General features: G+C 36.0%; 1 long non-coding RNA gene across 2 annotated transcripts in view; it reads left to right on the plus strand.

Annotated features, from left to right (window-relative positions):
* Window positions 1–11249, plus strand: part of LOC138174851 (uncharacterized) — a 46785-nt gene extending 35536 nt beyond the window's left edge. For both annotated transcript variants that reach the window (XR_011171832.1, XR_011171833.1), the window contains exons 3-4: window positions 10533–10671; window positions 11105–11249. This is a non-coding gene — a long non-coding RNA (uncharacterized lncRNA). The remainder of the gene's footprint in view (window positions 1–10532; window positions 10672–11104) is intronic.
* Window positions 11250–13181: the final 1932 nt, after the last annotated feature.

Here is a 13181-nt window from a genome sequence, read left to right on the forward strand (position 1 = left end):
TAAATGAAAAGTTCTGTAAAACTGCAAAGACCAAACTTAACATAAAACAAGAGAGGTGAAGAGATACCTCCTTTGCAGAGAGGTATGATATCCATAGGTATGGAATATTGCAATATATTATATTGACAAATTTTGTTTATTTTTTCTCTTCCTTTTTTTTTTTTTTAAAGAACAAGGCAATTTATTAATGAATCTGGTGTGGTTTGTCCTAATGTTTCTTGTTGGCAGCTGCCACCTGTCCGGCAATTCTGTCCAGGTCTCTCTGTCCCTGAGGTGTCAGTTTCCGGCCCCCGTCCTGGTCCTTCTCCACCATCTTGAGCCCCTCCAGGGCCTGCAGGACCCTCCAGGCCACGCTCTTGGAGCCCCGGCTGAGGTGGCTGGGTATGACCCCGTTGCGCTGGCGCCCCCCGTAGATCTTGGTCATGGAGCCACGCCAGGGCCGCCACGGAGGTACAGGTACCGGGCGGTGGAGGCCGCTCGCGTGTAGAACCAATTCTCATCGTAGGGCGCCAGCTCCTTATGCTTGGCCAGCTTGGCCGTGTCCACCCATTCGGGGATTTTCAGCTTCCCTGACTTTTTCAGGAAGGCGGCCAGGGCCCCGCATGAACTGCTAGTTCACGTCCTTCACCGTGACTCCGGGCATCGTGCGGGCTCTGCGCGGCCAGCCAAAGGAAAGGGCTTTTCTCCTTCTTTTTAAAAATTATTTGGGAGAGGGGGATCAAAGTATATGGGAATCTTGTTTATATAGAAATAAAAGATATCCAAAAAAGCCTTTAAAAATATAAAGCCAGATCTAAGACTTCATCATTAGAATGACCTAGCTATATTCCCTGTTATAACACTTACTCTATAAAAAATGAGAGGTAGGTCTCTGAAAGCCAGTGTTTTTCAAGAAAGAAGGATAAAAAATTGTTAGTGTTAGGTGGGCTGATGGAAAATCAGAGTCAAGATTTTTAGTAAAATATAAACACTTTGAAAGAACTAACTTAATTTTTGTTTCTGTATGCCCCTGCACCTAGCATATTTTGTAAGTAGCAAGCCCTTAAAATACTTGTTTAGTTGAATAGAAATGACTATCTACCTTTTCCTTAGTGGCATATAGATTTAAATTTCCCATGTCTCTGACAAAGTATCCAGGAACAATATAACTGAAGGTTACTCAGGAATGCACAATACATTCCTCTTTTTTTGTAGGTTGGACTTTTCCTGTTGAAATTTGATGAATAAAGTCGTGTTAAACTTTCCTGATTTAAAAAAAAAAAAAGTGCATGCAGTGATGGTCAACAGAGAAACAGTCCAAAGATAATAGGAAAAGCAAAGTACTTGAAAACACAGGAATACATGCATGAATTTTTCATAATCTAAGGTTAATAGCTGGTGACACTAAAATTTCTTGGTTTTAATTCTTTAATTATAAACATACAGCTGGGTTGCATATTTTCTTCTTGTGTGACTGTGATTCAGGAAAGAAAATATTGAAGAAAAACTTCAGAGACATTGAGAATTGAGGAACTTAGATATATGCATACATTGGAGAAATGTGATACATGCGTTATTTTAGTTGTAAATTTTGGCCCACACTTTTCTGGGGGTTATATAGTCTATATAATCTAAGTAGGTCACACTGAGTTAAAGAGGGTGTAATACTGCTTTGAATAAATATGATCAGAAGATGCCCTTTCCCAAGAACCATCAAATGGATAATTCTTTCTTGCCCAAGCAGTCTTTTGGGGCTTGGACTATATAATATAGAGGTTTAAAAGTATTATTTTCCTTTACCCTCAGTGGAAAATCTGATCGCCAGGTATCATCAGGAAAATCTGATCACCAAGAAAACAAACAATTTTGGTGCAAATGACTAAGCAAGCTGACTATTATTTTATGTAATTCAACCCAATGTCCAATAAATCTTATGTTAACTAAAGTGTTCAAAGTTTGCTTATGGTGCCATCTAATCTTTTTGATCCATGCCCTTTTCTCATGTCCTTGGCATCTGGCCAACTTATTCCCACCACCAAATAATCATGTGTTCCATTCTTGCTCACTTCTACTAAACCATTACCTATTAAGGGCTGAAGAGATGACTCTTTTCTGTGAGTAGGCATATTTTAATAAGGGGTTCTTTAAGACAAAACCACTGCCAACTAATTAAAGTTAAAATGGTGGGCAGTTCATAATGTTTTGGAGATAGGGTCTCAGCTTATCACTTCCTGAAATCAGTTTATATTTACTGTGGATTTTCTACGTAAAAGACCAACCAAGAGTGAAATTTAAGATCAGAGAATAAGGTATTCAATCTATCTTAATTTTCCTCTGGTCCAGCTCAAATTAATTGAGCAAATTTCCAGTTTAGTAAAATACCCAACAAACCACAATTGTATAACATTCTAAAAAACACAAATCTGCATATTTGGGTCACTAACTTTTCAGGATCAATAGGGACAGGGACTGGATCTTTTTTTATTATTATTTACTATTTAGACCTTGTACATAATAATCTTAATAAATATTGCCAAATTGCCATTAATACAAATTATGACCGATCCACTTTTCTGTTTTAACAACCATACAAACATTGAACAAAAAAGTATTAAATTCATTGTCCCTGCATTTTCCTCTTTGGAAATACCAACAACATATTAAACCTTGAGATAAAAAAAGGGAAAAGGACCAGTTTATACAAAAAAATTATAGTAGCTCTTTTAGTGGTGTCTAAGAATTGGAAATCAAAGGAATGCCCATCAATTGGGGAATAGATAAGCAAGCTGTGGTATATAATTGTAATGGAATATTATTGTGGTATAAGAAACTTCAAGTAGGATAATTTCTGAAAAACCTGAAAAGACTCACATGAATTGATAGTGAAATGAATAGAACCAGGAAAATATTGTATATAATATAGCAATATTGTTCGATGAAGAACTTTGAGTGACTTAGCTATTCTCAGCATTACAATGATCCAAGACAATGCCAAAGGACTAATGATTAAGCATACTATCTGCCTCCAGAGAAAGTACTGATATTGACTGAATATAGACTGAAGTATGCTGTTTTTCACTTTCTTTTTTCTTTTGAGTCTTCTTATATAAAATTACTAATATGGAAATGTTTTACATAATTGCACATGTATAACATATGTGATTGGTTACCATTTCAGGAAGGGGGGAGGAAAGGCAGAGAAAGAATGAGAGAATTTGGAACTAGAAACTTTAAATAAAAATGTTTACAAAATGGGTAGAAAAACTCCAGGATATGCCTGTTATTATGGTGTCAGCTCCTTGGAATGTTATATAGGACAATAAATTCCTGATTAGACCATAGGAAAGAGGTAATAATGAGTTTTAAAAAATGAGAATGAGTTGTGTTTTCTTATTCATTTGCAATGTATAGGATATCCACCTCTTCCTTTCATTTAAGAAATAAAATTATACAACAGTATGGAAATACAGTTATCAAAGTGGTTTAAAACAAGTTCATGGATCCCAGGTCAAGAAACACTGCTTTAAAGCTTTAAATTATGCTAACATAAAAGAGGTGTATGTTTGTGTCATATAGTATCAATGTCATTTCATAAAAGCCAGATTATTTCTTCATCATTCCCATCAGAAAAGCAGATGCAAATGACATTTACAATATTAATTTTCAATATGAGTCATCTTACAGTATAGTTGTTAAGGGACTTTGGTCTATGCCTAGATCACCTAAGATGGAGGCAGCCATGTTAGAGAATCCAAGGACCTACAGCTGGGTGAAGACATCTTAGAGTCCCATGATTCTGGGAAAAGACATCCTACAGTTTCCTACCACAAAAATATGAACAGTCACTTTCCATTGACCACATGGCCAGAACTGATTTTGTCCTCAAGTCTACCTGACATGGGCACAGTATCTATCTGTCTGTGTCTGTCTTTGTATCTGTGTATCTGTCTATCTCTCTCCCCTTCCTTCCCTCCCTCCCCCTTCTCAGCATAGATTTATTTATCTATGAACCTATAGACATCTTTCCCCCCCAGGGTGATGTAAACACCTTAAGGACAGAGGCTGTTTTGCTTTCCTTTGTTTTCTTGTCTTTGAATTCCCTGAGGTTTTGTTCTCAGAATCCAGGGATATGATAGTTTGAGCCATGGGGAGTAACCTTGAAGCCAAGATTCCAAACATGATGTTGGCAGTCCAACATGAAAGCCCTAAGAAGGCAAGCTGATGGGAAGCAAAGAGAAATGAGGTGCAGGAAATTTTGAACTTGGAATTTGGTTGATCTAATACTATTTAGGCACTGAATTAAGTTGTGAAACTAATTCTCCCTCCCCTCCCCAGAGACTGAGGGGGTTATGGAGGATTATGTCCCCTAGGTCTTGGTGGGGGGGGAATGTTTAAGTTTGTTCTTTTTATACCTTTGAAACAAAGAGAATCTGGAACCATATATCTTCTCTCTCAAAGCTGGACACCAGAAGACCAGAATCTCTTCTTCCCAAGTGCTTGCCAATTCCATCCCCACTCAGGTGAGGAATATTGAGTAACCTTTCTCCACCAGTGAAGAGAATCTTATGCCAAAGGTTGCACAGTTGTTTCTTTGAAACAGTCCCTTTGGTTGTAGGAATTGTAGCAGTTTCTTTGGTCTTGATAAGTAATTAAAAGATCATGGATTTAGAGGACCTTTGAGGTCATCTAATCCAACACCATTTTAAAGATGAGGAAATTGGGGCCCAGAAAAGTGGTGATGTCTCAAGTGGAACAAGTAGTGATGGGGGCAGTCAGAATTCAAACCCAGGTCCTCTTACTCTAAATTCAGGGATCTTTATAGTGAACCTACTGCTTGAATAGCATGTTTGTTGAGTTCTGAGGGTATCCATGGGTATTAGAATATGTGAATTTTCCTTGCATTCTAGATTGTGATTATGATGCTTTTGTATATGGCCCCATGTTCCTGAATACATTGAATAAAGGAACAATGCCTGAAATCTTTTCATTTGTGTTTCCCAAACATAATGAAATTGTCATGCTTTGTTGTATATTTTAACTCTTGTCTCTCTTCTCCACCTAACCAAGTCATGTATCATTTATATGATTTCAGTCATGAAATCATATTGTTGGTAGGTCAATAGAGCTTTAAGATGTTAAGGATGTAGGGCCAATAGGTCTACAACAAACAGTTGTCAAAGGGATTCTCCTAAATCCCTGTTAATAATTATGAATAGCTTGGGTTTGTTTTTGTGTATCTATGGTCACAAATTAATACTTCTATGTATCTATGATCTCATTGATGTGGTCATTCCCTGTAATAATAAAGATCACAATCTATTTCTAGCAACTTATCCAGAGAAGAACTTGGCTATGACTTCACTAAATTATTTGTCAATGGGTTCAAAATGTCAATGGTTTTCATCAATATCCCTTAACATTGAATGAATGCCAATGAAACGTTATCAATCTCTTATCCTTCATGCTGGTTACATCACTGCCCAAGAACTTTTCCTGGTTATAAGACTTAGTGACATTATGATATCAAATATTTAGAAAGGAGGAGGACTTTTTGAGATCATCTTTTTAAGATGAACCAATGAGGTTCATAGAGAAGCAACTTGACCAAGGTCACACAAGTCCTCTGATTTCAAATTCATCACTTTTTACTACATCAAGCTAATACACATATACATATAAATAAAATGTATATTTGTATATAACTATAGAATTATGTGTATATGTAGAGATATACCTCTAGATATGTGAATTACATTTTGACAATTCTTTGACATCAGTGAGAGCCCTTAAAATAACTGAAGACATAATAAACCAAGAATGATAATAGTAGTCCCCCCCCCAAAGATGTTGCCATCAGACACCATGTGACAACAGGTCCAAAAAATAACCTTGTCTCTCAACCTGAGCTCAGTCATGCACCAATAATTTTGTGGCAATTAGAAAAATATGCCACCTGGAATTCCTTTCCCTTTTTCATTTGACCACAAAAGGCTGCTTCAGATGGGTGATTTCTCACCATTTGGCTGAGATAGAATCAAGACTGAAAACAAAACTGAAGGATAAATGAAGATCATTAGTGTTAACACTGAGTGGGAATGTTCTTTAATAGGATGGAGAACAGGAGATGGATGTGTAAATTGCTCTGTGTCTACAATTTTCAGGGCAATCAGTTTCAGAGTTTGTGGTTATAGATTAATGGAACAAATGTTTCCTGTTGAATAATGAAAAACACCCAAGTGAATATTTTAAAGAAAGTGTTATCATTCAGCTGGTCAAAACTTGATCCTGTAAGATTTTGCAACTTCTCCTCAAATAAAATTTGGTCTCTGTCTAGTTACTGCATTATATTGGAATTCTTCTTAAAAGAGCTGGACTTGGCAAAGTCATGTTGTTGTTGTCTTGTACTAAACACCACAATCTCCCTTTTTAGGATTCTTCTATTCCCTGTCACCATTCTCTCTCATTTAGGTGCTTTTTCCCTTATTGGTCTTACCTATCCAGTGACCTCTACTTTTGTACCTTCTTGGGGTTCAGTATTTTCCTTAAGCATTCTCTACAATTAATTGTTATGCAAGAATATCCAGTATGACAGAGAAGACTATCAGGTTATCTCCATATGATCATTTGAGAGTGTTAAGAACAAAAATTTTGGCTTATTATCATCCATTTTTAGTACTCTATACAAATTTTGATGAAAATCTAGATCTCTCTGAATTAATTTTAGACTCTTTCTCCTGTTCTGTTTTAAATAAGAGAACTTTACTTTCTTCATTGTAATTTTACTTCCTTCTGAGAATAAAACAAGTTCTTCTCTTTTCTACTGTTCAAATGACATTCATTTTTAGTCTTTTTAAACTCTCCCTATTTGATTTAAAGATCCAGAAATCATTTATCTATTTAACAAATATTTATTAACTACCTCCTCTGTGCCAGAAACTATGCTAAGATATTCAAGGGTTATAAATATGAATAAGACCCTAGTTTCTGCCCTCAAAGAAGTAATAGTCTAAGAGAGTATATGTATCATGCATATGAATCAATTCAATTCAACAAACATTTATTAAAAATCTATCACGTGCTACGTTTGTGGAATAAAAGGATAGTTGCAATTTGTATAGCTCCATTTCACACTACAATCTTAAAAGAATTAACATTAAGTAACAGTCAGAGAACCATGGAAAGACACACGATGGGCATCAGCATGCTGAGGCACACAATAAATACAGAATAATGATAAAGGCTAGTGTAAAGCCTAACCAGAGAATAAGGTATTTATCAAAGGATGTTATCAAAGAAATATGGAATTGTAAAAGAAGATAGGATGGTCAAGTGAGAAGAGAGAAAGATATCCAATGGACAGTCCATGTATTCTACTAGGATCTTAATGAGGAAGCAAAAAAATTTAGTGGTCACCTTCTGGTGAACTTATGGGAGGAGGTGGAGAGTCATAAAGGCTGAGCAGGCAGTGAGAAGTTGTCATTTGTACCACTGGATGAAGTGGCCACTTTGATGATCTAATTTTTTAAAAAATTTATCTTCCTAGGATCCTCTTAAAGGATTCCTTTCATCATTTCTTATGGCACAATAATATTCCATTATGTTCATATACAATAATTTGTTTATTCCCCAATTGATGGTCATTTCCTTAATTTCCAGTTCTTTAATATATTCAGAAGAGTTGCTATAAATATTTTGTATATGTGCTTAATTTTTTTCTTTCATCTTTTGAAAAATACATACACATATAAATGTATAGGTATAGATACATAAGTGGTACATAATAGATTTATTGATTCATATAGAAGTCTTTTTGCTGCTCTATGTAAATAGAAATGCCCATTTTATTTGGTGTTAAGTTCAAAATTTAAAAAAATCAGTCACACAATGCTTAATTAATTCAGTCTAGTGGAGGGGAAAGAGCGTGCATATCAATGAGTATAATAAAAAAAAGTATGAAACATGTGCCACTTGTATGCATACAACTATGTATATATGTGTGTTGCTGTTCAGTCATTTCCAGTCTTGTCTGACTCTTTGTGACCCCATTTGACCACCCAAGATATGAATTATAGTTTATTAGATACTGTATGTAAATATGTTGAACTCTCAAAGAGGACACATTTCAAAGCATTTAATTTACATATTTTCACTGTAGGAATTTCACTGTAGAAATAATAAAGTTCACATTTTATTTTTGTTAGCAAATCTTTTGTTTGATAAATAGAAGGGTGAGGGAATGTATAATTTGGCAATCCTATAGCTGGCAGATTATTCCATATTTACATGAAACATTATTTCTCTAGGTCAGTATCTCCCTAGGAAATCACCAACACTTTTACTGAGTCAACTCATGACTGGCAGTTGTAAAAAGAGACAGAGGGAGGTGGTACAAATGGAAACTGGGTGGCTACAATCCATCTCATTAATTTAGTGTGCTTCTCTCTAGGAGTGTATACTTTACAAGGACTGGAGAAGAATAGCATTTAGATTAACATACACTAAAGGAGAAGTATGCAAATAGTTCCCTGGTAGCATAAAACCCTTATTTTTTGACAAAATATTCATTTGGCATCGTTGGCATTAATGTGAAGGCAAAGAATTTAAAGAATACTCATCTAGGCCTATTTCTCCATTTGACTTGGAACAAGGCCAGAAATTATATAGATGTCCCTGAAGATAGTACTTTGTGAAAAGGTAACACATTTGAATTAAAAACATGTAACTCATCGCTAGAACTAAATATTATGCACATGAAGGACCCAGTTATTTAAGTGGATCAATCATCTCACTAGGTGGAGAAATCCTCTCCACTAATGTCTCTTGTCCATATCACAGAAGTTCACACACAGAATCGACCCAATATTCTGTCTCTTTTCTCTTGACATGGGCAATAAAAGACAAGAGTTATCCATTGTTTTTCTCACCACATGACTGGCCCATCTTTGTGTGTGTGTGTATGAAATTATAACTAATAAAAGCTAGCGTTTAATAGTACTTACTATGTTCCAGATGCTGTGCTAAGCACTTTTCAGTGATGTAATTTGAACTTCACAACTACCCTGTGAGGTAGATACTATTATTATCTTCATATTACAGATGAGAAGCCTAAGACAAGTAGGCTTAAGTGACTTGTCCAGGGGTCAACAGCTAGGATGTAATAGAGGTCGGATCTGAACTCAGGTCTTCCCGACTCCGCCCAGAACTCCATCCGCTGTGTCAACTGGATGCCCTGTGAATCAGTGATTCTGAAGCAAACACCAGGGATTCCGTCATTATACATAGCCTTCACTGGTGCATATTACATGACTCAGTAAAGAGTTTCTTTGAATTGTGGTAGCCAAAAAAATCAACACCCTCAGGTCAATCTTCTGGTGATAATACTCTCCGAAATTAAGCAAGCTAGTCCTAAAACAACAGAGAATAATTTGTTACCATACCTATACTCACAGCCTTTTCACTTTGGGTAGAACTTGCTAAAATGTGCATTTTGTTGGCTCAGAATTTTTCAAATCAAGGTGATCTCTATGCCATGATGAAGCATTGGTGTAGAATACCTAAATATATGCCTGTGTAACCTGTTAAAACAAATATATCCATTTACTTTCCAAGAACAAGGCTTTGTTAGATTTTGAAATCAATAGAATTTAAGTTCCTTAGAGGGCATCCTTCATAGTGTCTGGAACACAGTAAATACTTACTAAATACTTGTTGGTTATTATTATTGAAGATTTATTGTCATAGTAATAACAAGATGCTTCTGCAGGGTTTGTGGCATATGCCCAATAAGGCATTGACTGAATTGCAAAAGTTCAACCCTCTACCAGGAGAGCAGAATCAGATTATCTTCCATGGGTGAATGGGCTTTAGCAATGCTTTGTAGAGTCACTGTCAACTAGCTTCCTGGCTTTATTGGATGGTTCTATTATTGAAAATTTCCAGTTCTGCAGAGAACTTGGGTTGTTTACTAATGATCTCTCTACTATTATTTTGTTGATTGCCTAGACTTAAGAAAGTGATGGAGGAAATGTTAATGATGCCTATTAATTTTAAAAATGCATTTTCTTTGGGGGAAGAGGGAGTCAGTTGTTAAAGATTTACCAACACTTCCCTGTTTTCAGTTCACTAAAATACCATATTTTTTTTTCACATAAATTGTTATCTAGTCATGCATCTCTTGTCTTGTGCCTGTGAAGTTCATTTTTAATCCAAATATAAGATTTTAAATTGACGTCTATTCCATTTCTTATTGTTCTACCTGTTGTATTAGACCACAGAGAGCCTTTATACATACCAATACTATAATCCAAGTATCAACTATCTTTTAGAGTTTTATGTGAATTTGATAAACATGTGAACTATACCATCATCCAAATCATTGTCAAAATGAGCAAAGGACCAAGTACAGACAGATTCAGAGATATTGAAAAAGAGAACTCACTCTAATTTGACATTGCTAATTATTTTGTTTTGTTGTGTGTTTTATCAGTTCTAACTCTTTCCTTTCTAAATCTTTTCCTCTCTCTCATCTTCCTTCATTTCTCCATCTTTTCTAGAAGGATAGTGTGAAAGATTTGTTATCTTTCATTAGAGGGTATTTTTTGAGAAGAAGGGAGAGATTTTCTTGCCTGAAGGTGGGTCTCCTATCTCCGATGTGAGCAACATATGAGTACACCTGAACAATGAGATGTGAAGGTAAGAAGTGGATATGGTAAGAGGCCCCTAGTTATTTCTTATATCTAGTCCTATACCTATCTTTGACTTGCCTCCTGGAGAAAATTAGGTGCTTAAAGTTCAAACTGCAGAGACTATTGACTGCACGAAGAATCCAGTGATAAGCCTGGGTTTTCAACTGCATGAATAAAAAAGGGAGACCACATAGATAGTATCCATGTAATAATGATGGTTAGAGATGAACCAAGAAAAGAAAGGCAAACAGATTTTTCAGTTAATTTATTATGTATCTGCTCCTTTGTAGCCTATTAATTTTCTTTTACTGTAATTGATTAGAATCACTTTTTAGATGCAATTATATATATATAAACATATATATTAATTTGCCTTTTGGTATGGATTAGTTGTCTGACACCAACTCAACAGGCTGATTGATTTTTTCCCTTTCTTTCAGAGCCATTCAAATTCAAAAGACCTTTCTAGGAGAAATCTATTCTGTACACCTGCAATCAGTCAATATGTCCTACTTTGTTTGCTCCATTGAATGGAAGGGTTAAAGATGTCACCCTTCTCTGTTTGACTGCAAATTGTATTAAATAAAATAGTTCTTTTCTTTATATCATGGAAATATATTTTGTAGGATATTAGATTTTTTTTCTTTCTAAAATGGTTTTGGTAGTATGGGAAAGCTGGATAATTCAGAAACAGCCCAACCAGTGGCCAAAGGTGGAAAAAAAAATCAAAGTTGCCCATCAAAGTATGATCCCAGAAGATAATAGATTGACCATTTCCCAGAGAGGAACCCTAGCATATCCCAGGAGCAGAGCCAGTCTGCCCAAAGCGACCTGCTAGGCCTCAAACCAGCAACCTAGCCCATCACTAGCTGGTACAACTACCAAGTGACCTGCCTGACCTAGTTTAGCATGGTGAGGAGCCAGCAGAGCTACAAACTGCCATGCATAACCCAGCCCAGCAGCAGATTGATCTGTCCAACTGAGAGACTTTGTTCTACAAAGAATTAGCTCAGCTGAACAGCAAAGTAACCTGTTGTGTAACTTTGTGAAGACCCTCTGGAGAAAGAGAAGATGTTGATATCTTACATACAGGCTGGACTGCATCTGTGTCCCTCCCACATGTGCCTGAGTACCACTGTGCTCCAGGTTTTGGTCTATTCCTGCTCATTCCTGGACTCTGGGTTTTCTTGTGGGCAAGCAGAGCCTTGGTGCTGGGTGTGTGTGTGTGTGTGTGTGTGTGTGTGTGTGTGTGTGAGAGAGAGAGATGTTCTTGTTGCACCCTTTAAGCAAATGAATGCTTTTGCTAAAGAAGTGAGTCTACTAAGATTTTTACAGGGAAGCATCATGAATGTATATGAGCTTGTGTTTAAGAACATCAACACTAAAATAAAGGGTTACTCCTAAAGCACCAGGAATATATAAAGGGCACCCCTCTCAATTAGCCATTATGAATAAATATACCTACATATATACACATATGCATGCATATATAAATATATACTTATTTATACACATGTATACACAAATATATGTATATACATATTGTATATACACACATATATTAATACACACAAATATGTCTATCTGTACACATATAATCACTATCTAAATGATAGTTCTGAGTATGTAGCCTAGTTAGACATTTGGGACAAACATAAATCCTATCCATGAACACTTTCTTCCAGCCAGACTGGCCTATCTGCTTTTCCCCGACCTTGGCCCCCTACCTCCACCCTCCATATTTTTAAATAAGTTGACCTCCATGCATGAAATATGTTCCATTTTAATGTCATCCTTTTAGACTCCCTAGCTTCTTTCAAGGGTCAGCTCTTTAGCCTTCTTCTATATCCTTAGCTTACTATCTCTTTAGTTATTAGTGTGCACTCTGTCTTCTTCAAAAAAATATGCACATATGCATTTATGTATTCATGTTCATATATATGCTTGTATATCTACATGTCAATGCACACATGTTTATATTCATCTTGTACACATCATATTGTGTACACACACACACAAATCTGTGTTTACACACAGAGACAGTTTATGTATTGTATCACCCCAGTAGAAAATAAGTTCCTTGAGGGCAGAAAATTTTTCATTTTGTCTTTGTAACCTCTTCTCCAAGCTAAGTGCCCTGCACATATTAACTGCTTCACCGATGCTTTTTTTTGATTCATTGCCTTCGAGTAATATTGTGAGGACTAAATAATTAATTTTAAAATGTGTGTATTTTCAGATACAGTTTTGGATTTGTGTAGGAAAAGCCTTTGGATTATAAGGCAATATGGCACAGAGGAAAGAGCATTGATTCTTTAGTCATAAGACTTGGGTTGAAATTCTCCTTCTTAATGCTAATTACCCAGGCAAATCACATAATCGTCTCAACCTCTGTTACCTCATCTGTAAAGTGATGATGTTAAACTTGATGGCCTGTGAGGTCATTTCCAAATCAATCATTGAACTTTTCAGTTTTTACCTGGCTTTAGCTGTCAAGTAAACAAATTCAATACAAAT

The sequence above is a fragment of the Petaurus breviceps genome, unplaced genomic scaffold, assembly GCF_028583685.1.
Source record: "Petaurus breviceps papuanus isolate PSGF00001 unplaced genomic scaffold, PetGlider_PUasm1.0 76, whole genome shotgun sequence".
In the NCBI taxonomy this organism is placed as follows: Eukaryota; Metazoa; Chordata; class Mammalia; order Diprotodontia; family Petauridae; genus Petaurus; species Petaurus breviceps.